This window comes from Mustela nivalis, assembly GCF_964662115.1.
Source record: "Mustela nivalis genome assembly, contig: HAP1_SCAFFOLD_701, whole genome shotgun sequence".
In the NCBI taxonomy this organism is placed as follows: domain Eukaryota; kingdom Metazoa; phylum Chordata; class Mammalia; order Carnivora; family Mustelidae; genus Mustela; species Mustela nivalis.
The window spans coordinates 290,795-317,026 of NW_028135962.1; the positions used below are offsets into that span (position 1 = coordinate 290,795).

The 26,232-nt window shown below is 55.2% G+C and overlaps 1 long non-coding RNA gene across 1 annotated transcript in view; it reads left to right on the forward strand.

Moving 5' to 3' along the window:
- Positions 1 to 26,232, forward strand: part of LOC309857432 — a 296,182-nt gene that overhangs the window by 187,795 nt on the left and 82,155 nt on the right. Inside the window, exon 10 of the long non-coding RNA XR_014307711.1 lies at positions 9,294 to 9,874. This is a non-coding gene — a long non-coding RNA (uncharacterized lncRNA). The remainder of the gene's footprint in view (positions 1 to 9,293; positions 9,875 to 26,232) is intronic.

Here is a 26,232-nt window from a genome sequence, read left to right on the forward strand (position 1 = left end):
CCCAACGTTGGGCCATGCCCCCGGGAGGAAGAGCCTAGGGACCACAGGCCTTAGAGCAGGGCCTTCAGCCCTGAGAAGGGAGCGAGACAGAAGAGCAGTTCCCGAGGCTCAGGCGAGCCTCAGGGAGCTGGGCCTCCCACAGCATACCTTGGCCACCCGGATCCAGTGGCCCACCACCACGGCCCTGTCCCGGGCTGTCATGCTTGGGTCGCCAAGGCACGTGGTGACGATGCAGCTGGCCACAGCATTGAAGTGGGCGATGGTGGCCCGGACTGTGGGTGCCAGGTGCTCGTTGCCAGGCCTGTTCCTCCGGGACCAGACGGAGCCCAGGCACTGATGGGGCACCACCTTCTTGAACAGCTCCTAGGGGACAGGGGGAGGTGTGTTGAGCCCCACACATGTTCGCCCATGCAAGACTCATGTCCTCGGGAGGGGTCCCAGGTCAGAGCTGGAGCTCAGGAGGCTGCGAATGTGGCCGGAGCCTGCTTAGAGAGCCTGCATTTCATGCCCCTCTTCTTCTCCGAGGGAAGCCAGTGCGGGACGCCCCAGGAGCCAAGAGAGGCAAGGGAAGGGAGGGAGGCGTGTGCACCCTGATCATTCCATGTCCAGGGGGCCGCACCAGGTGGTGCTCCCAAGGGGGCATCTCCTCCTCCAAATGCTCATCCCTGCGGTCCCTGTCTCCTTACAGGTGCCCATTGTCACCTGGTGGCTGAAAGCATGGCTTTCCGTGTCTAGCCTGTCCTTCAGGACGCATCAGATGCCTAAGCCAGGTTGATGGTGCTCAGGCTCCCAGGCAGATGGGTGGGCGACCCATGGACGGGATTGCACACAGGGAGCTGCCCTCCTCCCCGCGGGGGACCAGAGCCTTCCCATTTACGGGCTCTCGCTTCTGAGTCATTGCATCTGCGTGGTACCTCTGCCTCAGTCCTTCTCAGTGCCTGTCTCCACAGTCCGCAGCTGGACAGTGAAAGCTCAGGTCTAAAAACCCTGATGGGTTTCCCCGGTCGGTTAGGGCTGCAGCTGAGATCTGGCCCTATATCCTAGGAGTCCACATCAGGGAAAAGCCGGTATAGGGCAGCGGAGAGCAGAAGAAAAGCCGGCCCTGCCCTCCTACCCTGGGGGCCCAGCTGCTCACCGCATCCATGTAGGTGAGCTGCTCTGCCACCAGCTTGGGAGGGAAGTCCAGGAGGTCAGGCTCCTTCTCTTTGAGCCGCTTCTTGGGTTGGCAGGATGCCTCTGCGGCTGGAGTGGGCTCAGTGGCACCTGCGACAGCTGGCGTGCAAACTCCCAGGCAAGCCGATGGCCCAGCCGTCTGTGCCTCAGGACCCGGCGACCATTCGTAACCTAGGAGCCCCTGTTCCAGTTCTGGAGCAGCCGGTGGAGGGGAGGCTGGCTCGGACCCTGAAGGTGATGGCTGATGCAGAGCCAGGGTTGCCTCTCGCTCCATGGGAGGCTCTTTGGCCGGCTCAGCTGCTAGAACGCGTCGCATAGCGGACACGGGGGTGGGAGTAAGGGGAACGATTCAGCCACATCACTGACACTCCATGTGCCTTTCCCTGAACAGGACGGATCCCATGGCCTTTCAAGGAATACCCAGCCCATGAGCCCCATCCCAGATGGCCTTCCCAGCTTGCAATGCCCCTTACCCTCCGCCTCAGCCTCTGTGAGCTGCAGAAGTTCCCGCTGCCTCAGCGGAACGGGGGCATGGGTGTTTAGGTCCCGGTCATGCCACGTGACGTGCACATAGGCCCCCTTGACCTCCACATGGGCAGTGTGCAGGGACTGCCCGATATCCTGCCGTGTCTGCTCAGGCCAGGTTCCCAAGATGGGACACAGAGTGCTGGGGAAAGTCAAATGTGGGGCAGAGTCAGAGACCTGGCCTTCCCTTCCTTTTCCACGCTACTCCCACAGCACCATCCTTTCGGTGTGGGCCCCACAGAATGGCGCCAGCCCACTTGCAACCCCTCTGGAGCTGTCCTTGCTGACTGCTGACCACGTGGGATGAGGGAGGGACCTCCCATAGGTCTGTCCTTTGGCCCCTCAGTCATGCATCCTCCCTGCAGACCAGTGTCTGGGCTTTGGTTGGAGGCCGACGGGTGAGTGGTCCGGTCCCCACCCTTTCTGTCCTTGGCCCCACTTGTGGTGGTCAGCGGAGGTGGATATGGATAGGGGCAGGCGGAGCAAGAATGGACCATCCAAGGGATGGCTGTTGTAGGCACCAACTCAGCCCACAATGGGCTCTGCTTCCCAGAGTGCTTGGCATCCCGTCCACACCTCTCTCGGACTCTTTGGCCTCTTCAGAGGAAGCTGCCCCACTAAGCTCTCCCATGGAAATCGAGAGTCCTGGGAGATCCATGGTTCTGAACATCCCTCGCCAGCAACATCCCCTGTCACCTCCCACCCTGCTCTGTGGAGGCAGCAGGACCTCCTCTGGCACCCAAAGACCTATCCTGTTCTTCCTTGATCGTAGAGTGCATCCTCGTGGTCCCAAGAGAGGTGGATCCATTCATCCCTAGAGTAGGTCACAGAGATGCCCCATCTGATGAACGCTAGACATGCGTGCTTAGGATGTGGAGAGTGCCTATGTGACCCTGGGACGAGAATGGAGACCCAGACATTGTCTCTACGTTACCCATTCACTGCTCTTGGTGACTAGAGAGAGCCTGCATTCCTAGGTGCTTAAGAGCCATGATTGAATGAAATCATCCCAAACAGGACTTTGCAAATCCTGAGTGGCCCTTGGGCTGCTCTGCCTGCTCCCAGTGTCCCCTCGACCTGGGCACATAAAGGACCACAGTCAGGACCAGCTAGATGGCATCTCAGAGGTCCTTTGCCAATAGGAAAGCTGCCAGCTTTCCGTTTCCTTTCTCTAGACCCAGAAGGACCACAGGCCTGTGAGGGTTGAGCCTGAACGCGTCTTCCCTGGAGAGGGAAATGTTCAGCGCGAAGACGCCCAGCATGTCCAGCAGCCCTTTCTGCAGAGCCAGGCCCCAGAGAGGCGCGTGCCATGTTTCCTCCCATGACTCCCTGCAGTCGCCCTACGAGGTTCATCCTCTTAGCACCTCCACTTTTCCGGACAGGAGAGGGAAAGTCAGAGAGGTGCAGTGACATTCCCAAGTCCTACAACTAGTAGACGGAAGGCTCCCCCTTGTGCTGGCTATGAGGTGGGCACTCACCGAGGGAACTGGTGATCCCGGACCTGCCGGGCTGACGGGAACATCTGATAGATGGAGAACATGGTGGTGACGATTGAGAGGCTTCTATCCGGGAAGGATAGCAGCAGGGAATGTCTCCATCTCTGCACTGTGCCTTGTTTGAGCTCCAGCATCGTGCAGGCCTCGTCCGGGGACAGGGATGATGCCTTTTCCAGCAGGCAGACAAGGGGGCGGGGTGGGGAGCAACATAGTCAGCTTCAACGCCGTGAAGCCCCAGGAAGAGCAGGGTCTGGAGCTCAGACTGCATCCTCCCATCCCTTTGGGAACTTGGGCAAGACGACGAGGGACTTGTGTGCCCACCCAGAAAAAAGGTTCTTGGCTGAAAACCTAAAACCAACCTCCAAAGGACCCATCTAGGCTTAAATGTACTGGTGACTTCAACATGTGTGGTTCGCTGGACAGCAATAGCCTGTCTGTCTCTTCCTAGCCCGTATGAAGATCTGTATGTGTATGCCATGGAGTCATGAGGAAGGAGCCCTACTGTTGAGAGGAGAAAAGAGAGGTTGAGCATCTCCAAGCCTGCTCAAGGTCATCCGCGTTGGGTCTGAGATCTGTCCAAAGCATGGGCTACATGGCATTTCGCCTATGCTGATGCGGTTTGGCCTGTTGCTGTCAGGGGCAGAAAGGTTCAGGGGGAAACCACCTTCCTTGGCAGGCCCCAGGGCAGCCAGTTGTGTCTAGTCTGGGCTGTGGGCTGGCCCCGGTCATCTCTGGGTCCTGAGACTGGCCATGAACCTGGGCCCGTTCTCACCCCAGACCAGGACTGGATGTTGTTGGTGGCCTGAGGTCCCTGCTGCTTGTCAAGGGAGATGGAGTAGCTGAAGCCTTGCAGCAGCTCATGCCAGAGCCAGCTACCTGGGCCAGGAGGCATCGGAGGCCTTCCACCCAATCTTTGGGTCTACGGTCTGGCAGATGGAGTGACCCAAATCATCTGTGAGGACCCTTGAGGTGCCCTTTCCTTGCAGCATTGCTGGAATGGCAAGCAGTTTGAGTCACGTCAAGTTCCAGCAGCAATGCTAGACCGAGTCACTGTAGCAGACCACGTCCTTTAGAAAGGGGGACTGTGAGGACCTAGAGGGAAAGAGCCTGTGAGCTGGTGGACCTCCTAGGATTCGATGTGTTCTGAGAGTTGATACATTCCAGAAAGACGTGTAGAATGGCTTGATCCCACCGGCCCTTTTGTAGGTTCAATCACCCTATCTGGTATGAGGATTTAGAAGGGCGTGGGCCAGTTCTCCAGAACCCAGCTGGGTTCTCCACTTGTTAGCTGGCATGAGTAGGGAAAATCGTAAAACCCGTGGGAAAAGGCCAAGATACTCATGGCTTTGTGAAAAGCAACACAAGGCCAGAGGAAAGAAATCAAAACAACTTCCCCCCATGCCACGGAAAGCATTCACTCTATTCTCTACCAGTCCCACGTAGGTGAAGAGTGTCTTCCTCCCTTACTTACCCATAGGTGTGGCATATGTGCGGAGGTGTGGGTTACTCTGGGGTGGGGCCGGTGGAATAGTCAAGTGGAAACACTCTGGGAAGGCCCCAGGTTTGTCCCCATCGTTGCATGGGGGCCCTGGGTGTGGAGGAGCTTCTTCCTATTCTCACCTCAGAGCAGCACTGATCCTGGGTGGCCTGGGACACCTGACCTTTGTCCAGCGAGTTGGAGTCGTTGAAGTCCCCAGCCAGCTCATTCACAGTCTCTGGGGTGCAGCTCTGAAAAGGCAGTGCCCCATAGACACAGGGCCAAGAGCCATTAGCAGCCTCCCGGAACATTGCCACCAGGGGACACCCCCACTAGACATCGTGTTCTCCAGTTCAGGCTAAGAGGGATGGCTGAAAAGACATTGAGCAAGGACGTAGCCAGAGGACACTCTAAGGCTCATGACTACCATGAGCCTTATCATTGTGTCACCCTCCCCTTTTCATCCAGCCTGCTATGACCTGGGGTATGAACATGACAGATGGGTCCAGCCTCCAACACCAGGCAGCTTGCTTCTGCCCAGGAAGGGCATATCCCTCATCCCCTGTCCCCACTTCTACAAACACACACACACACACACACACACACACACAAACAGGGAGAGAGAGAGAGAGAGAGAGAGAGAGAGAGATGCGCTCCCACACAGTAAGGGACAGTGGTGTGTGCCCGCTGAGGTGGGACCACAGTTGTTGCCCACTCTCCAGTGGGCTGCCCCGAGCTGCCTTGTGTTACCTGTTGGTGTCTCCGGCCCCATGACCAGAAGCTTCGGAAAAGAGGGCTGAAGCACTGTCTGCAACTGCAGTCATGTCTCTGGCTCTGGGCTCCTGTGGGCCCAGCACCCCTGGAAGTAGGAAGACAACAACTGAACATGGTGTTCTGTCGAAGGTCTCCACTCAAGTGTGCTGGAGAGCAGGTTGCCCTTTGAAAGTGGGTGCCTGGTTGCGAGAGTTCTAAGTTCAGTTGGGGCCTATCATGAAGAATATGAGGTCACGCTTTCAGGATTCTAATACCTGGGGCCCTTCCTAAAGTCACCCCCTCTCTGCAGCCCCTTCACTTGGCTCTTGACCTCTCTTCCCCGGGACTGTACACAATGAGCCAAAAGTGCCAGAGGCACCATGCTCTGGAATTGGCACTCAGGTCCTCCCTTTCAGGAGACAGAGCTGAAGTCAGACGTTTGTTCTCTGTCCTTTCCCACTCCTGTGTCCTCAGTCATTGTGTGTCTCCCCTAGTGCCCACATTCCCAACCTGCATAGTGGGGACCAGAGAGAATCTAGTTCCTTGGGACATCTTAGGGTGAATGTAGACCGTATTTGTGGTATGTGTGCGACGGTGTCACGGGAAATCAGAGGCACACATAGAAGGCCAGATGAATTGCAGGAAGGGGTGGGACGTGGCCTGGAGGAACGCTGCGAGGAGGCCTGGGTCCCGGCTTTGTGTCGTTTTGGAACCGTCCCTTTCCCTCTTGGCGTCATTATAATGGGGCACCATGATGGGGTGGAAATGCACGAAGATGCAGACTTTGTCATCCTCGGTAGTGAAACGGTTCAGTTGTTTCCCACATAGCTTTAGAAGGAGACCTCTTTCCCTCGTTCTGGTATATGAGGGGAGCAGCCTTCACAGTGGCTCCCAGGGATCCTGACCTGTGGTGGAGGCATCACTCTGCAAGCTCTGGGTGGTTAGCGAGTGGCTTCTGAGCCACGCGATGTACTTACTCAACGTGATGAAATAGCATGCCTCGTGTTTCTCTAGATGTCAGGCAAGGAGTTTCGCACTTCCTAGTTTCTTTGCTCATGGTCCACTTCTCCCTTGTTCCCCTTTTCTTCTCGGAATCTGAAGCGAAAAACATGCCCAGATGGTTGGCGCTGCCATCTATCGAGGCTCACAGTGCCAGGATCGGAGGCAGTGGCAAGGCCAACATGCGCCCAGAAACTCAGATTCTGAGTTGAATGGCTCCCCGAATGATGGGTGCTAAGTTGGGGAAAATCCTCTGCTAGTCCAGCCTCAGTTACAACCACGGGCTCACAAGTATGGTGATGTGGAGGAAGCATGCGGAATTGTGCCTCCATTCCTCTTCTGCAACAACTGTGGGGCATTCAGTCCATGCATTTGAAGATGCAGGGTATTGGGGCAATGCCGTTGCAGAGGGACAAGAGATCGCTACCTGTCTCCCAGGCCTGAGGCCCTGTCCCTGCCTTCCTCACCACCCTCTGCTCTGCTCCCAGTTGCTCTCCAGCCACACTGGATGCCTCTTTCATGTCCTCTGGCCAACCCAGCTTCTGGTAGTGAGGCTCTAAGGCAGAGGTTCCTTCCCTCTTCATGACACAGGGCAGCCAGACTTGTGTGGGACTAGCTCCCTTGTTTTTATTCTGTCCTCAGCGCTGTCCCCCTCAGTGAGGCCTTTCGGGCCTTTCTCTCCAATGACTCTGCAGCCCTCTTTCAGAGTATTCTTCGTTTGTCTCACGGAACGCTTGCTCTTTTCTTTCGCATGGCACTGTTTGGTGCGTTGGTCCATCTCTAGACTGTGGGACCCTCCATACTGTGTTGCACAGTGACTTGTGCCAGTGTGCATTCCCACGGATGGTGTCCAAGGGTTCCCTGTTCTCCCTGTCCTCACCGGCATTTGTTAGCTCCTATGCTCCCAACCAACAATCTACCGTAGGATCCCAGAGTTCCACGCCTGGGAACATACTCCTAGACAGCCAAGGAATATGGCCAAGAACTCCCTGCGCCCACCCCCATGGTCAGGAATCCTTGTGGACGCCGCTTATTCTGGTCATCCTTTTAGGGCCTAGGAACATGAAGTCATTGTGTTGTGTAGCTGAGACGTGCACAGTGCTCGATGTCAGTTCTTTCAATCCAACTGGGGCCGAAAATATTTTACTATTCATAATGAGCCTCGGGAAAGTTGACTTGGTAAAGGAATGACACGTAAGCAAAACTGGAAACAGCAGAAGCTAAAGTCAGTAGATGACGACAGGCATAGGAACACCCAAGCCCTTGCATCAACAATGGGTTCTGAGTGGGGGGAAAAAATCAGGGAAGGAAAAATCAAGCAGACGAAGGAGAATGTTCAGTTTGGGTTCTGTTTGAAAACATGATCAAGGAATAACAGGTCTCAAGAAATTAACTCTGAAAAATACCTTCTCACATAAAGTTGTCCCGGGTGGGGCAATTCTGTCTTTCAACCTCGAAGTAGGCACAGAAGGACATTTTGTTGGCTCCATGTTGTCTCAAGGAAAATGGCAGAAGTCGAATGGCTGAGAGAGGACCTACCTGGAAAGGGTATAAAGGGCCAGATGAAATGGTCCTGTGTTCATTTCTCCATCTTTGCAGCTTTTCAGTGCAATTTATTTTTAGGTCGTGAAGTCCATGAAGTTCACGGAGTACATTCTAAATGTCTTAAAAAGCATTAATGTCTTTGTCCCAAGCTCCCTGGAACCCACCTTCCCATCTCCTTGGCATCTTGTCCATCTAAAGCTCTTTAGCATGCGTCAGACTCTTCCCGCGAGCGCCTCCTTCCAGCCCTTGGCAAACACCATTCTACTTTCTGTCCTTCGGAGTCCACTCTAGGTAGGTCCTAAGAGTGGAGTCCAAGTTGGTTATCTTCATGCATACTCCTCTCACTTAGCACACCCTCCTCAACGTTCGCCCACGGGGTGGCGCATGTCAATGTTTTTGTCCTCTTTAGCGAATGAATACTATCCCAACGTCTGTATATACAACATCTGTTCCTCCCTGGACAGATACTTGGATTGCGTTCATGGGTTAGCTTTTAGGAACCATGCTGCCATGAGAAGGTGTGCTCAGATAAGTCTCCAGGACCATACTATCCTGTTCATGAATGTGGGTACCTAGCACAGAAGGGCAAGTACTAAAACACATGGTAGTGCGAAAGTTGATTTTTTAAAAACGGTTTATTTATTCATTTGTCAGCGTGAGAAAGAGGCATGCAGAAGCAGGAGAAGTGGCAGGCAGAGCAGGCAGGGGAGAAGCAGGCTCCCGGCTGAGCAAGAAGCCCGATGTGGGACTCCATCCCAGGATCCTGAGACCTCAACAGACTGAGCCACCCAGGTGTCCCACTCAAGTTGATTTTTGTGAAGAGCTGTCATACTGATTTCACAAGCATGCCCTTAAACATTCCTACCACACCCAATCAGCAAGGTTCCTAATTCTCTTTATCTTTGCCATGGCTTGGTCTTTTCCTTTCTCCCGAGTGTTTTGTTTTGTTTTGTTTTGCTTTGTTGTGTTTTGTTTTGTTTTTCTTTTTCCATGGGGAGCCAACCTCATGGATTCATAAAGGTATCTCATTGCTTGCAATTTCCTTCCTTGCGTATAGCTTTGAGGTTATGTCTCTTGCCCATGTGTACATTCACACATCACATTTGACTTGTTTTTCTCTTGTTGTTGATGTTGTTGAGTTCCTGGGATCTCTAGATATTGTGGATATTGAGAACCTGCCAGATCCATGGTTTGCAAACATGCTTTCCCGACTTCTGGACTGTGCTTTCCCTTGGTTGATAACGTCATTCAAGTCACAAAGATTTTAAGTATCCTGAATGTCCAGGGTGTGAGTTTCCTTTTCTTTTCCATCCTGTGCCTTGCAGGTCGTATCCATGAAATCATTGCACAATCCTGTTTTGTGAAGGTGAGGAAGATGGATGCTGCGGCGCTCGGAATTCAGAGAGGAAACAGGATCGCTGGTGGAGGCAGGCAGCAGCAGGAACTGGAGACGCACAGGCCTAATGCTGGGGTCCTGACCAGATGCGATGGCGCGATGATAGGAATAGGTACCTTGGGCGAGCAGGAGCCGTGTACTGGAAATGGTACCCTGCCCATTTGGGGCACCACTGTGTGTGGTGATGGCAGCAGTGAGACATAGGACTGGACATGTCCCCAAGCTCAGCCCTTCTTCAAAGGGAGCCTTTTATTGCCACCTGCTCCAGTCCTGTTTGAAGGGTTTCTTAATCCGACGAGGGACATAGATTTATTCCACGACAAAGGGTGATGATAGTGGTGTGGTGACACCTGTCTCCGAGGAACTTCTCATCCCTCTATCATGAGCCACTGTGACAGGTGAGCCACTGTCTGGAGTCAGCCGCCAAGAAGGGGTTCGAATGCCTCAAGGACACTGGGAACAACCTCCAAGAGGGACCAGTCTGTCATTGCCATGCTGAGCTGAATTCAGGTAAGACCTTTGTACCCTTGTTGTGTGTTCCCAGTTCATGGTCACGTAGTTCTGCAGGTTCTTCTATGGGAGAGAGGGCAGGGCCGTGTCTGAAGGGGAGCTGGAGAGCTCTGGCACGTCCACGACTGAGATGGAGACTTTGCCCCTAGTCATCCCTCAAGTGAACAAAGGGATGGATGTCATGCAGCATCCACCTTCCAGCCAGTACTATTCATGCCACCTTTCTGGAAAACTTGTAGTGAGGCCCTTGGAAAGGTTGGGGGGGGGGGCGCACCTGTAGTCACTCCTGTGGCACATAGGGATATTACCTGCTTGGGGTGAGTCACCTTGAAGAAAAAAAGGGTTTGCCCCCTGTCAAGAGTGCTCCGAAATGACTAGAAGGGCATGAGGACTGCAACTGGTGAAAGCCTGTTTGAAAAACTTCTTTAGGGCTGAAAGGGGTAGAATGTCCTGAGCATTGCCTTTTCGTGAATAGGCTATGTCATTTCCTTGCTTGAGGGAAGAAAAGAAATCATCCCGTATTTTCCACTTTGAAAATCAAGGAAACACAGAACCTTGGATTGTATTTTGTTGTTGTTGTGGAAAGTCAGTAAGCCACCGTACAGTTCCTCATCAGCTTCCGAGGTAGTAGTGCCCAGCTGTTCATCAGTTGCGTTTCACCCCCAGTGCTCATCCCATCGCATGCCCTCCTTTATGCTCCTGCCCGAATTGTCCCATACCCGCACCCACCTCCCCTCCAGCAACCCTCTGCTTGTTTCTTTGCTTTTTTTTTTAATTTAATTTTTCTTTATTTTCAGGATAACAGTATTCATTATTTTTGCACCACCCCCAGTGCTCCGTGCAATCCGTGCCCTCTATAATACCCACCACCTGGTACCCCGACCTCCCACGCCCCCGCCCCTTCAAAACCCTCAGATTGTTTTCCAGAGTCTATAGTCTCTCAAGGTTCACCTCCCCTTCCAGTTTTCCCTAACTCCCTTCTCCTCTCTAACTCCCCATGTGCTCCCTGCTATTTGTTAGGCTCCTCTGCTTGTTTCTTAGAGAAGAGCCTCGCATCGTTTTTCTCCCTCTCTGGTGGCTTCCCATTCAGTTTTCCCTCCCTTCCCCTGTGATTATCAAATGGCTTCATGCATAGGTGGAACTTAAGACCCAGGGCAGGGGATCCCAGTGGGCTTTCTTTCAGTGAGGTTATTGTGTACCTTCCCATGTTTGGCCGCATTTCGCTTTTCCTGGGAACTGACCCATTCCAGTGATATGTGTCCATTGTGTGTGGGGGGACGGGGGTTCTTCATTCTTGCTCAGGGAGTTGGGATCCTGATGCTGGTGTCAGGAGAACCTCCTCTGTGTTCCTGTTCCACTGGTGCCCTTTGGGGCCTCCCTTTCCTTCTCTGGAAGACGATGAGAGATCCAGTTGTGCAATGTTTTCCAGAAGGCCCTTTAGCTCAGTCTTCCAGGGGCTAGAAATAGCCAGCTTTGGTTTAGTCCACCAAACACGGGGTAGCAATATTCCCTTCAACTACTCCATGAGGACACACAACCAAGGAGAATGGAAATACCAGAGGAGCGTAGCTCCAAGGGGACGTCGGTGAAATGCTTTTACGACAGCCAATATCATAGGAAGGTGTGTGTTTTCTGTGATCACAGAGGTGGGCACTGGCCTTTCCATATCAACAGATGTCACTTTTGTCTTTGGGCTCTTTCACTGATCTTTAAGGTGCATTCACGTACAGCCTGAGGAGACCTGATTGGGAAACTCTCAGAGCGTAATCTCATTTTGGTCTCCTAATACCCACCTTTCAAAGACAATTTTGAAAATACAGTCTAATGGACGTACAGTATTTTCGTCGTTTCAGTTGAAGAGTAGGGATTCAGGAATTCTGTATGTGACTCGGTGCTCAGCACAGTAAGTGTCTTCTTAATCCCCACCCCCTCTTCCACCCATCCGCCCACCTGGTTCCCAACAGTATGTTCCCTATATTTGAGCCGGTGTTTTTGATTGCCTCTGTTTCCTGATTCCCTTTATTCTTTTCTGTTTCTGAAAAGTCACACATGAATCAAAGCCCATGTTAACAAAACACCCACGGTTCGGTCCACAGTGGCTCCCAGGGTTCCCCATCCCTGCTCTGTACCTGCCTGTCTCTCCTCTGAGCGGTTGCTGAAAGGTTTCTGACCAAGGGAACATAGGGCAAGAGATGGTCTTTGACAGCTTCAAGCTTTCATGACCAAACCCGTTGTCACTTCCCTGGGACTCTCTTGTGTTCCATCGCTTTCTGCCCAGTATCCCGGAACTTCGCAAGCCAGCACTGGTGTTTCGAATGGCCTTGCACAGAGGCCACAGTGGAAGCAGCGTAGGAGTGCCCAGGCTACTAGGGAGAAAGGGACTCAAGCTCAGGATTTCGCTTCCACTGAACAAACTGTCTTTCCTGTCATCCTGCCTCCCTATACTCTGGAGGAGAAGAGGAGGAGAGGCCTGTGGGGGTGGACCAAGCCCTGCCTGGCTGTTGATCTTCCTGACAATCAAACACCTCTTTGTGGCTGCCAGACGGTTGCGCATCGATCTCTTCCTGGTGGTGAAAGAGAGGACGTTTTGTCCACTGGTCCGCTGGCAAGTTGTCTCTCCGTGTGCTCCGGGGACAGGTGGCCGGGGCATTAGCTGCGAGCATGCCGGAAGTGCAGAGTGTCAGGTCCCTCCCAGGGGTACTCAGTCGGAATCTGCCCTTTGCCGAGAAACCCTGGGCATCAGAGCCTGAGAGGGTCGTCCCCCCAAAAGCACTGTGGAATGTTCCACAGAGGGAGCGCTAATGGGCCACCTTGATCCACCAGTGGGGAAGGGGTGGTTGTTTCCTGGGCCCTTTGGGCCATTTCTCTCTGCCGAGAACCCCCTGAAGGGTTGATTCCCCAGTGGCCCTGGTGGGGATGGTCCTGGGAGAAAGGAAAGAACACCCCCCAGGCTGGGACTTAGAGTCGAGATGGAAGCTAAGCCTGCACCCAACAGCAGGAGCTCCAACTCGCCCAGGCTGAGCGACTGCTCAGGAGCTCTGTGTTGTGCTTTGGCTAGGTCCTTATGTGTCAGCTGATGGTATTGGGGATTTTTCTTGTGGTGCTGGATCCTGTCTTCTTAGATTCCCTGGCGCTGTATCTGCAAGGTTGGGGACCCTTGGCGTGTCCTTTTGCTTCCATGTAATTTTGGACATCCTCTTTGGATTCCGGGTTGACCCAGTGCTGGTTGGGTAGCATGTAATTGAACTTCCATGGATTCGTGGTCTCTCCAGGGTTGCTCTTAGGGTTCATTTGGCGTTCCGTAGCATCGTGCTGAGAAAAGATGCGTGGGATGATATCCATCTTTTGGAGTTTGTTGAGACTTGGGTTGTGCCCTAACGTGTGATCTACTCTGGAGAATGTTCCATGTGCACTGGAAATCCAGCACTGCGGATGCTGCTGTTTCAGGGTGGAAGGTTCTGCATCTACGTGTTGAAACGGGTGCATCCCTCAAAGCCATAGATTCCCTGTTGATTGTCAGTTTGGATCCTGTGTCCATTAGCAGATGTGGGGTGTTAGAGTCCCCCACTGCATGGTACGGCTGTCAAAGGTGACTTTATGTTTGTTATGCACTGTTGGATGCCTTTGGGTGCTCCCATGGTGCGTGTCTACATATTTCGAGATGTTCTCTCCTATTACATGGCCTCCCTTGCGAGGAAGTAGTGTCCTTCTCTGTGGCTTCGTACCTCCCCCCTTTGGTTCAGAGTCTGTTGTGTCTGGAGAGAAGGATTCCTACCCTTGCTTCGTTTCGCATCCATTTGCATGATAGACGCTTCTCCCCTGCTCACATTCCATGTGTGTGTTGGTCTACCGCGTCAGGCGAGTTCCCCATTTCAGACAAGTGAGTGGAACATGGGTGTGTCACCTGGTGGATGATGGAGACCAGGGACTTCAGAACCACCTGGACCTGACAGTGCCCTTGGCCAGCCAGGAGAGTGTGGGGTTTCTCTGGTCAAGGATCTGAACCTTTATCCTGGCAAGGGAGAACCAATCTCTGCTCCATCAGGCCCCAGCCAGGGAGCAGTGGCTACCATGGACCTGACCAAGAGGGTCAGGGGCCTGAAGGGCCCCACGGCCTTGCCAAGAACTGCGTAAGGAAATGCAGGATGGCTGGACATCCTAGCTCCTAGGTCAGCATAGACGTGAATAGAGCCAGAGACACCTCCCAGTTTCTTTCGTTTTTCTCCAGCCTCACCCAAAAGAAGCAGGGAAAAGGAATCCAGAGATCCTGGATAAGGATCCCAGGGGGATTCCAGTCTTGGTAAAGGGTGAACCTGGAGAGCCTCTAGGGAAACTGAGGACGGGACGTCCTGCCTGCCCTTCTTCCATTTACAAAATATCTTCCTCAGATTTTGGAGCTTCCACAGGCAGGGTTGAATCTCTTTGCATGTGTTTTCCCTACATCGTGCTGATGCAATTCAGGAGACTGAACTCGACAACCGTCAGTCCCAAATACTGGGTCCAAACCCGCACAAACACACGCACACGTAGCATATCCCCAAGGAAGCGAGACATCGTCCTCCTTGCTTTAGAGGGTAGAGTAGCAGCCCCTCTCCTGGGCAGCACATAGTTCTGGGGAGGGGAAGGAACTCTCCAGGACTCGCCTGGTCAGGGTTTGTTGCCTTCCTGGGGAAGGACCTGCAACGTCTCCATCTCAGGGGTCCTGAGGGCTGTGTCTGCTGTTTGCCCAGATGCCTGACACAGAAATGAACCTGTCCTCTGAGGAAACGGCATTGGGAGGTGCCACCAGTAATGAGTAGTGCCACCAGAAGTGAGGAGGGCTGGCTCCTCTCCTTTCTGCCCCATTGAATAGCTGCTGACTCTGTAAGATTTCTGGGTTCAGGAATGAAGAAGAGAGTCTGTACACGTTGTACATTACCGTAGGAAATAAAAGAACCAAACGCACACGTGGGCAGGTAGAGGAGAAAATAAAAACCTTTATTATTATTATTATTATTATTATTATTATTATTACTACTACTACTACTACTACTATTATTATTTGGGTAAGAAAACTTTAATCCCAAGGGTTCTCATTCCTTTTTGTTGTTGTGGTGGTGGTGGTTGTGGTTAAATAACAACCCTTTAATTATATTCAATATTGCCCCTTCCAGAACAAGTAATTCTGTAGGGGAGAGGAAGGGGTGTTGAGCAGCGGATGGGGCTCGTGCACCACAAGTAGCCCAGGGGCCGAGGGGCAATCCTTGGCTCAGCCAGTGTGCACGGGTTCAGGTCTGATGGTGGCTGTAGCCAGTGGTCCTGGTGCTTGTGTTCTGCTGGCCAGCTAGGACCGCGGCTCCAGCTGGCATGACAGGTTGTAGCTAAGGACAGAGGGACACCTGTGAGTTGAGCAGCAGCTGGCATTCAGGAGTCCCTCCCAGGGTTTTCCCACAGCTGGTGTCTGGCTGCCCAGGGAGCCCTAGAAGGAGGATCCCAGGCGGGGCCAGCAGAAAGAGTCCACCCCGACGTCGCCTGACCCAGCTCCTGAGTGGGCCTCACCTGTCCTCCTCGCTGAGCCGCTCCACAGCCCAGAACCAGGCCGTGAATGGATGCTGGGGCTCTAGGCAGTAATTCTCTGCCGCCGCCTGGAGCAGCATGATGTCCGTGAGGACTCGGTATTCCTGGGCCGGGACAGAGGCACAGGATGCACCCTGAGCCTGGGTGGGGAAGCTACAGGGCCAGGTGAGGGCCGAGCAGCGGGACAGGGGTCGGGTCCTGGGTCTTGGCACACATGACCACCCTCCTGCATGCAACTTCGTCTGGTCCCAAACTGTTCTCAGAGGCTAGTAGAATTAGCCCCTCCTCCATCAAGGGAAGTTCTCCTTGATGCCCTTGTGGATCCCTACTGACTGACTCGATGGGTCTTGCACTTCATTCTTAGCAACCTGTCCCAGGAAATGGGAGATGGAGGGGAGTGGATGGAGCCAAGCAATGTTCTTCCCAGGGGCGTCTCTGATAGGGTCTGCCTGCCCTTCCCTACAGCCAGGGCTACGTATGCTCACCTTATTCTTTTTGCGGTGGTTGATCTCATTGCCCTGGAAAGTAGACAACCATTGTCCTTCAGAAAGAGGCCCCCGGTCAGTCCTAGCACCTTACACCCACCCGTTCTGAGGCTGCGCGTAGGCCAGGACCCCGGAGTGGGCCGCCAAGCCACACACACAATGAGACTGGGGTTAGGGCAAGCCCTGGGGTCCAGAGGAAGGAAGACTGGGGGATGGTGAAAGGGCTCCCGGTCAGCACCCTGCAGCACAACACTCTGTGGTGACTGAAGGGAGCGGCAGACGCCTCAGGCAGGCAGGATCTGCTGGGCTCCTGAAGTGTGGCTGATGTGCAGGGTCCTGACTTCACTGTCCCCGACAGGCAAGGTCTGAGGGAGAGGCTGCAGCCCATGCACACAGAGCGCATGCAGCTTCACCTTCAGGATGCGCTGGTGCTTCCCCAGTCTTGGGCCACCCGTCTGGGTGCAGACTCCCTTCCCTCAGCACTGAGATGGGCGCAGACTCCCTTCCCTCAGCACTGAGATGGGCAAGAGATGCCAGTTCTTAGGGGCGGCTGTGAGGCTGTGGGGAAGGGAGGTCTCCGAAGGACTCAGAGCTCAGGGCTCAGTCCGGGGACTCTCTGCTCCCTGTCCTCAGGACTCTGGTCCCTCCTCCACAATCCTCAGGCTCACCCACCTCCAGGTAGTCCTCCATTGCTGTATCAAGCACCACCAGGTCGGAGAGGAAAGTGCCAAGGTATGGGACGACACCCTGTGTCATGAGGGGTAGGTTTGGGATGAGTCCCTGCTGTCTGGTGCCCACAGGGGCCCTCCCCGAAAAGACTTCAGCGTCCTGGCCCACCCCACTTTCCCACATGGAAAAGGGCCTAGGACCCTTAGTTGCTTCCCCTGGATTCGCTTTCCCCTCACCCTCCCAGAACATCAGACTCCTCCTAATCCCCTCCAGGGCCTGCTTTTTGAAATTCAAAAAACCCCCTGGCTATGGAGCCCCGGGCCCCTCCCCAGCCCCAAATCCATTCTCTACCCAGCCTGCTAGACTCCTTCCTCCTGGTCCCCAGGAAAGAAGACATTGAGCAACTGTGGCGGCAGGCAGGAGGTGGAGCTGGAGTGGCAGGTCCCACCTGTCCTGATCTGGACGCTTCTAGCCCTCAGGGAGGAGCCCCTCTCCCCTGGCCTTGGAGGCCCTGTCCCTCAGGCACACTCACCTTCTTGGGCAGCCCCTTCCGCGCTCTCTGCAGCTGCCTCACCAGGCTGGCCAGTTTGTTCGAGGGCCGCTTCTAGAGGGCCAAGGACAAGATCCTTGAGAGCAGAATAGCCTCAGTCCCCTTGCGCCCACCGTCTTTGACTGCAGACCCTAGACGTCCGACCTACGTCTGCTGATACTGACGCTCCATTCCCCTGAAGCATGCCACGAGTCCTTCTAGAACAATCTCAGCTCCCCCATTCAGTCCATGGGGGACCTGGAGCTTGGAGCCTGGCCTCCCTGAGCCTGTTTTCCCATGGGCAGAAGGGGGAACTCCACCTACCTCCTGCGGTCTCCTGAGCACTCAGGATCCTCTTAGGATCATCATTTTTGTGGCCCACAACCCATCCCCACCCCATCTGTGAGCAGGGGCCTGTCCTCTGGGCTGTCCGCGTTCATGTGGGCCCCCATGTGGACCTTCTCGATGGATGGACACAGAGAGACCTGAAATCTAGCCTAGGGAGTCTGGATGGGCAGCACCCGCTTGTCCCAGCCCCAGGGGGAATCTTCAGCCCAGGCTGTCAGCACATTCCTGCCAAAGGCTTCTGCTCCCCGAGGAATGCTTCAGGCCATTCCCTACTTCATCCACACAGGATCACGCCTCCTCCCACCCCTCTCCTGTCCTTGGAGCCCTGCACCTCCCGTGCTACCTTGATGAGTAGTTCCCTGCCCTGGGGGTTGCCTTCTGTGCAGAGCTGTTGGAATGTTCGGAAGCTCTTCCTGAAGAGAGGGAAAGAAGTTAGGCTCAGGGGAGTCCTAACGTGGCAGGGTAGAGTGCGAGTCCCTTTTCTTGGAGCAGCCCCGCATGTCCACGGGGCTGGCTGAGGGTTTGCTCTGGGCTGCTCTGAGCACTGGGGTCTTCGTAGGACATGGGAGGGCGTTCTCCTGGGCGTCCCCCTGGGCGTCCCTTCCCAGCTTAATTGAACAGCTCGGTTTGGGTGGGGTTCTGGCTGAACCATGGGCAGAGACTTCAGTGGCTGCCAAGTCACCACGTGGAAATATGGAATTCAGCTGAGGCCAGGGTGGGGCATGGAGGACATTGGATTTCTCAAGCAGGAGGCCTGGTGGCCTGTTCCCCAGGAAGGCTGAGAGGAGCAGCCCCGGGCCCAGGTCCTTTGGTCAGGGTTTGCTGCCTCCCAGGAGGTCCAAGCTGACTGAGGGGGGCAAAGGACAGGCCTGTGGGAGATCCCGCCTCCATCCTGGCCCCTCCTGCAGAGAAGCCTCCTCACCTGGAAACGTTGTCCCATGTCCTCTGCAGGCGGTGGATGGAGGCACTCTGCAGAGCCGCCAGGATGGCACGCAGGGAGGAGTAGTTCCCTAGGATCTGACAGGCCTGGGGGAGGGAGGAGAAGGAGCTGTCAGTGGGAGAGCAGGAGCCCCAGATGCTCGAGAGCTTTAGTGCCCCCCTCGGTTTAGGGCTCCCCCACGGGTGAAGCTGATGTCCAGGGAGCTGCAGAAGGGCACAGGTCAGCCCTAAAGAGGAACACTGCTGGCGAGAGGGAGGATTTTCCCTCACTGCAAAGGAGGCGTCACGTGGGAACTGAGCGTCCCAACGTTGGGCCATGCCCCCGGGAGGAAGAGCCTAGGGACCACAGGCCTTAGAGCAGGGCCTTCAGCCCTGAGAAGGGAGCGAGACAGAAGAGCAGTTCCCGAGGCTCAGGCGAGCCTCAGGGAGCTGGGCCTCCCACAGCATACCTTGGCCACCCGGATCCAGTGGCCCACCACCACGGCCCTGTCCCGGGCTGTCATGCTTGGGTCGCCAAGGCACGTGGTGACGATGCAGCTGGCCACAGCATTGAAGTGGGCGATGGTGGCCCGGACTGTGGGTGCCAGGTGCTCGTTGCCAGGCCTGTTCCTCCGGGACCAGACGGAGCCCAGGCACTGATGGGGCACCACCTTCTTGAACAGCTCCTAGGGGACAGGGGGAGGTGTGTTGAGCCCCACACATGTTCGCCCATGCAAGACTCATGTCCTCGGGAGGGGTCCCAGGTCAGAGCTGGAGCTCAGGAGGCTGCGAATGTGGCCGGAGCCTGCTTAGAGAGCCTGCATTTCATGCCCCTCTTCTTCTCCGAGGGAAGCCAGTGCGGGATGCCCCAGGAGCCAAGAGAGGCAAGGGAAGGGAGGGAGGCGTGTGCACCCTGATCATTCCATGTCCAGGGGGCCGCACCAGGTGGTGCTCCCAAGGGGGCATCTCCTCCTCCAAATGCTCATCCCTGCGGTCCCTGTCTCCTTACAGGTGCCCATTGTCACCTGGTGGCTGAAAGCATGGCTTTCCGTGTCTAGCCTGTCCTTCAGGACGCATCAGATGCCTAAGCCAGGTTGATGGTGCTCAGGCTCCCAGGCAGATGGGTGGGCGACCCATGGACGGGATTGCACACAGGGAGCTGCCCTCCTCCCCGCGGGGGACCAGAGCCTTCCCATTTACGGGCTCTCGCTTCTGAGTCATTGCATCTGCGTGGTACCTCTGCCTCAGTCCTTCTCAGTGCCTGTCTCCACAGTCCGCAGCTGGACAGTGAAAGCTCAGGTCTAAAAACCCTGATGGGTTTCCCCGGTCGGTTAGGGCTGCAGCTGAGATCTGGCCCTATATCCTAGGAGTCCACATCAGGGAAAAGCCGGTATAGGGCAGCGGAGAGCAGAAGAAAAGCCGGCCCTGCCCTCCTACCCTGGGGGCCCAGCTGCTCACCGCATCCATGTAGGTGAGCTGCTCTGCCACCAGCTTGGGAGGGAAGTCCAGGAGGTCAGGCTCCTTCTCTTTGAGCCGCTTCTTGGGTTGGCAGGATGCCTCTGCGGCTGGAGTGGGCTCAGTGGCACCTGCGACAGCTGGCGTGCAAACTCCCAGGCAAGCCGATGGCCCAGCCGTCTGTGCCTCAGGACCCGGCGACCATCCGTAACCTAGGAGCCCCTGTTCCAGTTCTGGAGCAGCCGGTGGAGGGGAGGCTGGCTCGGACCCTGAAGGTGATGGCTGATGCAGAGCCAGGGTTGCCTCTCGCTCCATGGGAGGCTCTTTGGCCGGCTCAGCTGCTGGAACGCGTCGCATAGCGGACACGGGGGTGGGAGTAAGGGGAACGATTCAGCCACATCACTGACACTCCATGTGCCTTTCCCTGAACAGGACGGATCCCATGGCCTTTCAAGGAATACCCAGCCCATGAGCCCCATCCCAGATGGCCTTCCCAGCTTGCAATGCCCCTTACCCTCCGCCTCAGCCTCTGTGAGCTGCAGAAGTTCCCGCTGCCTCAGCGGAACGGGGGCATGGGTGTTTAGGTCCCGGTCATGCCACGTGACGTGCACATAGGCCCCCTTGACCTCCACATGGGCAGTGTGCAGGGACTGCCCGATATCCTGCCGTGTCTGCTCAGGCCAGGTTCCCAAGATGGGACACAGAGTGCTGGGGAAAGTCAAATGTGGGGCAGAGTCAGAGACCTGGCCTTCCCTTCCTTTTCCACGCTACTCCCACAGCACCATCCTTTCGGTGTGGGCCCCACAGAATGGCGCCAGCCCACTTGCAACCCCTCTGGAGCTGTCCTTGCTGACTGCTGACCACGTGGGATGAGGGAGGGACCTCCCATAGGTCTGTCCTTTGGCCCCTCAGTCATGCATCCTCCCTGCAGACCAGTGTCTGGGCTTTGGTTGGAGGCCGACGGGTGAGTGGTCCGGTCCCCACCCTTTCTGTCCTTGGCCCCACTTGTGGTGGTCAGCGGAGGTGGATATGGATAGGGGCAGGCGGAGCAAGAATGGACCATCCAAGGGATGGCTGTTGTAGGCACCAACTCAGCCCACAATGGGCTCTGCTTCCCAGAGTGCTTGGCATCCCGTCCACACCTCTCTCGGACTCTTTGGCCTCTTCAGAGGAAGCTGCCCCACTAAGCTCTCCCATGGAAATCGAGAGTCCTGGGAGATCCATGGTTCTGAACATCCCTCGCCAGCAACATCCCCTGTCGCCTCCCACCCTGCTCTGTGGAGGCAGCAGGACCTCCTCTGGCACCCAAAGACCTATCCTGTTCTTCCTTGATCGTAGAGTGCATCCTCATGGTCCCAAGAGAGGTGGATCCATTCATCCCTAGAGTAGGTCACAGAGATGCCCCATCTGATGAACGCTAGACATGCGTGCTTAGGATGTGGAGAGTGCCTATGTGACCCTGGGACGAGAATGGAGACCCAGACATTGTCTCTACGTTACCCATTCACTGCTCTTGGTGACTAGAGAGAGCCTGCATTCCTAGGTGCTTAAGAGCCATGATTGAATGAAATCATCCCAAACAGGACTTTGCAAATCCTGAGTGGCCCTTGGGCTGCTCTGCCTGCTCCCAGTGTCCCCTCGACCTGGGCACATCAAGGACCACAGTCAGGACCAGCTAGATGGCATCTCAGAGGTCCTTTGCCAATAGGAAAGCTGCCAGCTTTCCGTTTCCTTTCTCTAGACCCAGAAGGACCACAGGCCTGTGAGGGTTGAGCCTGAACGCGTCTTCCCTGGAGAGGGAAATGTTCAGCGCGAAGACGCCCAGCATGTCCAGCAGCCCTTTCTGAAGAGCCGGGCCCCAGAGAGGCGCGTGCCATGTTTCCTCCCATGACTCCCTGCAGTCGCCCTACGAGGTTCATCCTCTTAGCACCTCCACTTTTCCGGACAGGAGAGGGAAAGTCAGAGAGGTGCAGTGACATTCCCAAGTCCTACAACTAGTAGACGGAAGGCTCCCCCTTGTGCTGGCTATGAGGTGGGCACTCACCGAGGGAACTGGTGATCCCGGACCTGCCGGGCTGACGGGAACATCTGATAGATGGAGAACATGGTGGTGACGATTGAGAGGCTTCTATCCGGGAAGGATAGCAGCAGGGAATGTCTCCATCTCTGCACTGTGCCTTGTTTGAGCTCCAGCATCGTGCAGGCCTCGTCCGGGGACAGGGATGATGCCTTTTCCAGCAGGCAGACAAGGGGGCGGGGTGGGGAGCAACATAGTCAGCTTCAACGCCGTGAAGCCCCAGGAAGAGCAGGGTCTGGAGCTCAGACTGCATCCTCCCATCCCTTTGGGAACTTGGGCAAGACGACGAGGGACTTGTGTGCCCACCCAGAAAAAAGGTTCTTGGCTGAAAACCTAAAACCAACCTCCAAAGGACCCATCTAGGCTTAAATGTACTGGTGACTTCAACATGTGTGGTTCGCTGGACAGCAATAGCCTGTCTGTCTCTTCCTAGCCCGTATGAAGATCTGTATGTGTATGCCATGGAGTCATGAGGAAGGAGCCCTACTGTTGAGAGGAGAAAAGAGAGGTTGAGCATCTCCAAGCCTGCTCAAGGTCATCCGCGTTGGGTCTGAGATCTGTCCAAAGCATGGGCTACATGGCATTTCGCCTATGCTGATGCGGTTTGGCCTGTTGCTGTCAGGGGCAGAAAGGTTCAGGGGGAAACCACCTTCCTTGGCAGGCCCCAGGGCAGCCAGTTGTGTCTAGTCTGGGCTGTGGGCTGGCCCCGGTCATCTCTGGGTCCTGAGACTGGCCATGAACCTGGGCCCGTTCTCACCCCAGACCAGGACTGGATGTTGTTGGTGGCCTGAGGTCCCTGCTGCTTGTCAAGGGAGATGGAGTAGCTGAAGCCTTGCAGCAGCTCATGCCAGAGCCAGCTACCTGGGCCAGGAGGCATCGGAGGCCTTCCACCCAATCTTTGGGTCTACGGTCTGGCAGATGGAGTGACCCAAATCATCTGTGAGGACCCTTGAGGTGCCCTTTCCTTGCAGCATTGCTGGAATGGCAAGCAGTTTGAGTCACGTCAAGTTCCAGCAGCAATGCTAGACCGAGTCACTGTAGCAGACCACGTCCTTTAGAAAGGGGGACTGTGAGGACCTAGAGGGAAAGAGCCTGTGAGCTGGTGGACCTCCTAGGATTCGATGTGTTCTGAGAGTTGATACATTCCAGAAAGACCTGTAGAATGGCTTGATCCCACCGGCCCTTTTGTAGGTTCAATCACCCTATCTGGTATGAGGATTTAGAAGGGCGTGGGCCAGTTCTCCAGAACCCAGCTGGGTTCTCCACTTGTTAGCTGGCATGAGTAGGGAAAATCGTAAAACCCGTGGGAAAAGGCCAAGATACTCATGGCTTTGTGAAAAGCAACACAAGGCCAGAGGAAAGAAATCAAAACAACTTCCCCCCATGCCACGGAAAGCATTCACTCTATTCTCTACCAGTCCCACGTAGGTGAAGAGTGTCTTCCTCCCTTACTTACCCATAGGTGTGGCATATGTGCGGAGGTGTGGGTTACTCTGGGGTGGGGCCGGTGGAATAGTCAAGTGGAAACACTCTGGGAAGGCCCCAGGTTTGTCCCCATCGTTGCATGGGGGCCCTGGGTGTGGAGGAGCTTCTTCCTATTCTCACCTCAGAGCAGCACTGATCCTGGGTGGCCTGGGACACCTGACCCTTGTCCAGCGAGTTGGAGTCATTGAAGTCCCCAGCCAGCTCATTCACAGTCTCTGGGGTGCAGCTCTGAAAAGGCAGTGCCCCATAGACACAGGGCCAAGAGCCATTAGCAGCCTCCCGGAACATTGCCACCAGGGGACACCCCCACTAGACATCGTGTTCTCCAGTTCAGGCTAAGAGGGATGGCTGAAAAGACATTGAGCAAGGACGTAGCCAGAGGACACTCTAAGGCTCATGACTACCATGAGCCTTATCATTGTGTCACCCTCCCCTTTTCATCCAGCCTGCTATGACCTGGGGTATGAACATGACAGATGGGTCCAGCCTCCAACACCAGGCAGCTTGCTTCTGCCCAGGAAGGGCATATCCCTCATCCCCTGTCCCCACTTCTACAAACACACACACACACACACACACACACACACACACACACAAACAGGGAGAGAGAGAGAGAGAGAGAGATGCGCTCCCACACAGTAAGGGACAGTGGTGTGTGCCCGCTGAGGTGGGACCACAGTTGTTGCCCACTCTCCAGTGGGCTGCCCCGAGCTGCCTTGTGTTACCTGTTGGTGTCTCCGGCCCCATGACCAGAAGCTTCGGAAAAGAGGGCTGAAGCACTGTCTGCAACTGCAGTCATGTCTCTGGCTCTGGGCTCCTGTGGGCCCAGCACCCCTGGAAGTAGGAAGACAACAACTGAACATGGTGTTCTGTCGAAGGTCTCCACTCAAGTGTGCTGGAGAGCAGGTTGCCCTTTGAAAGTGGGTGCCTGGTTGCCAGAGTTCTAAGTTCAGTTGGGGCCTATCATGAAGAATATGAGGTCACGCTTTCAGGATTCTAATACCTGGGGCCCTTCCTAAAGTCACCCCCTCTCTGCAGCCCCTTCACTTGGCTCTTGACCTCTCTTCCCCGGGACTGTACACAATGAGCCAAAAGTGCCAGAGGCACCATGCTCTGGAATTGGCACTCAGGTCCTCCCTTTCAGGAGACAGAGCTGAAGTCAGACGTTTGTTCTCTGTCCTTTCCCACTCCTGTGTCCTCAGTCATTGTGTGTCTCCCCTAGTGCCCACATTCCCAACCTGCATAGTGGGGACCAGGGAGAATCTAGTTCCTTGGGACATCTTAGGGTGTATGTAGACCGTATTTGTGGTATGTGTGCGACGGTGTCACGGGAAATCAGAGGCACACATAGAAGGCCAGATGAATTGCAGGAAGGGGTGGGACGTGGCCTGGAGGAACGCTGCGAGGAGGCCTGGGTCCCGGTTTTGTGTCGTTTTGGAACCGTCCCTTTCCCTCTTGGCGTCATTATAATGGGGCACCATGATGGGGTGGAAATGCACGAAGATGCAGACTTTGTCATCCTCGGTAGTGAAACGGTTCAGTTGTTTCCCACATAGCTTTAGAAGGAGACCTCTTTCCCTCGTTCTGGTATATGAGGGGAGCAGCCTTCACAGTGGCTCCCAGGGATCCTGACCTGTGGTGGAGGCATCACTCTGCAAGCTCTGGGTGGTTAGCGAGTGGCTTCTGAGCCACGCGATGTACTTACTCAACGTGATGAAATAGCATGCCTCGTGTTTCTCTAGATGTCAGGCAAGGAGTTTCGCACTTCCTAGTTTCTTTGCTCATGGTCCACTTCTCCCTTGTTCCCCTTTTCTTCTCGGAATCTGAAGCGAAAAACATGCCCAGATGGTTGGCGCTGCCATCTATCGAGGCTCACAGTGCCAGGATCGGAGGCAGTGGCAAGGCCAACATGCGCCCAGAAACTCAGATTCTGAGTTGAATGGCTCCCCGAATGATGGGTGCTAAGTTGGGGAAAATCCTCTGCTAGTCCAGCCTCAGTTACAACCACGGGCTCACAAGTATGGTGATGTGGAGGAAGCATGCGGAATTGTGCCTCCATTCCTCTTCTGCAACAACTGTGGGGCATTCAGTCCATGCATTTGAAGATGCAGGGTATTGGGGCAATGCCGTTGCAGAGGGACAAGAGATCGCTACCTGTCTCCCAGGCCTGAGGCCCTGTCCCTGCCTTCCTCACCACCCTCTGCTCTGCTCCCAGTTGCTCTCCAGCCACACTGGATGCCTCTTTCATGTCCTCTGGCCAACCCAGCTTCTGGTAGTGAGGCTCTAAGGCAGAGGTGCCTTCCCTCTTCATGACACAGGGCAGCCAGACTTGTGTGGGACTAGCTCCCTTGTTTTTATTCTGTCCTCAGCGCTGTCCCCCTCAGTGAGGCCTTTCGGGCCTTTCTCTCCAATGACTCTGCAGCCCTCTTTCAGAGTATTCTTCGTTTGTCTCACGGAACGCTTGCTCTTTTCTTTCGCATGGCACTGTTTGGTGCGTTGGTCCATCTCTAGACTGTGGGACCCTCCATACTGTGTTGCACAGTGACTTGTGCCAGTGTGCATTCCCACGGATGGTGTCCAAGGGTTCCCTGTTCTCCCTGTCCTCACCGGCATTTGTTAGCTCCTATGCTCCCAACCAACAATCTACCGTAGGATCCCAGAGTTCCACGCCTGGGAACATACTCCTAGACAGCCAAGGAATATGGCCAAGAACTCCCTGCGCCCACCCCCATGGTCAGGAATCCTTGTGAACACCGCTTATTCTGGTCATCCTTTTAGGGCCTAGGAACATGAAGTCATTGTGTTGTGTAGCTGAGACGTGCACAGTGCTCGATGT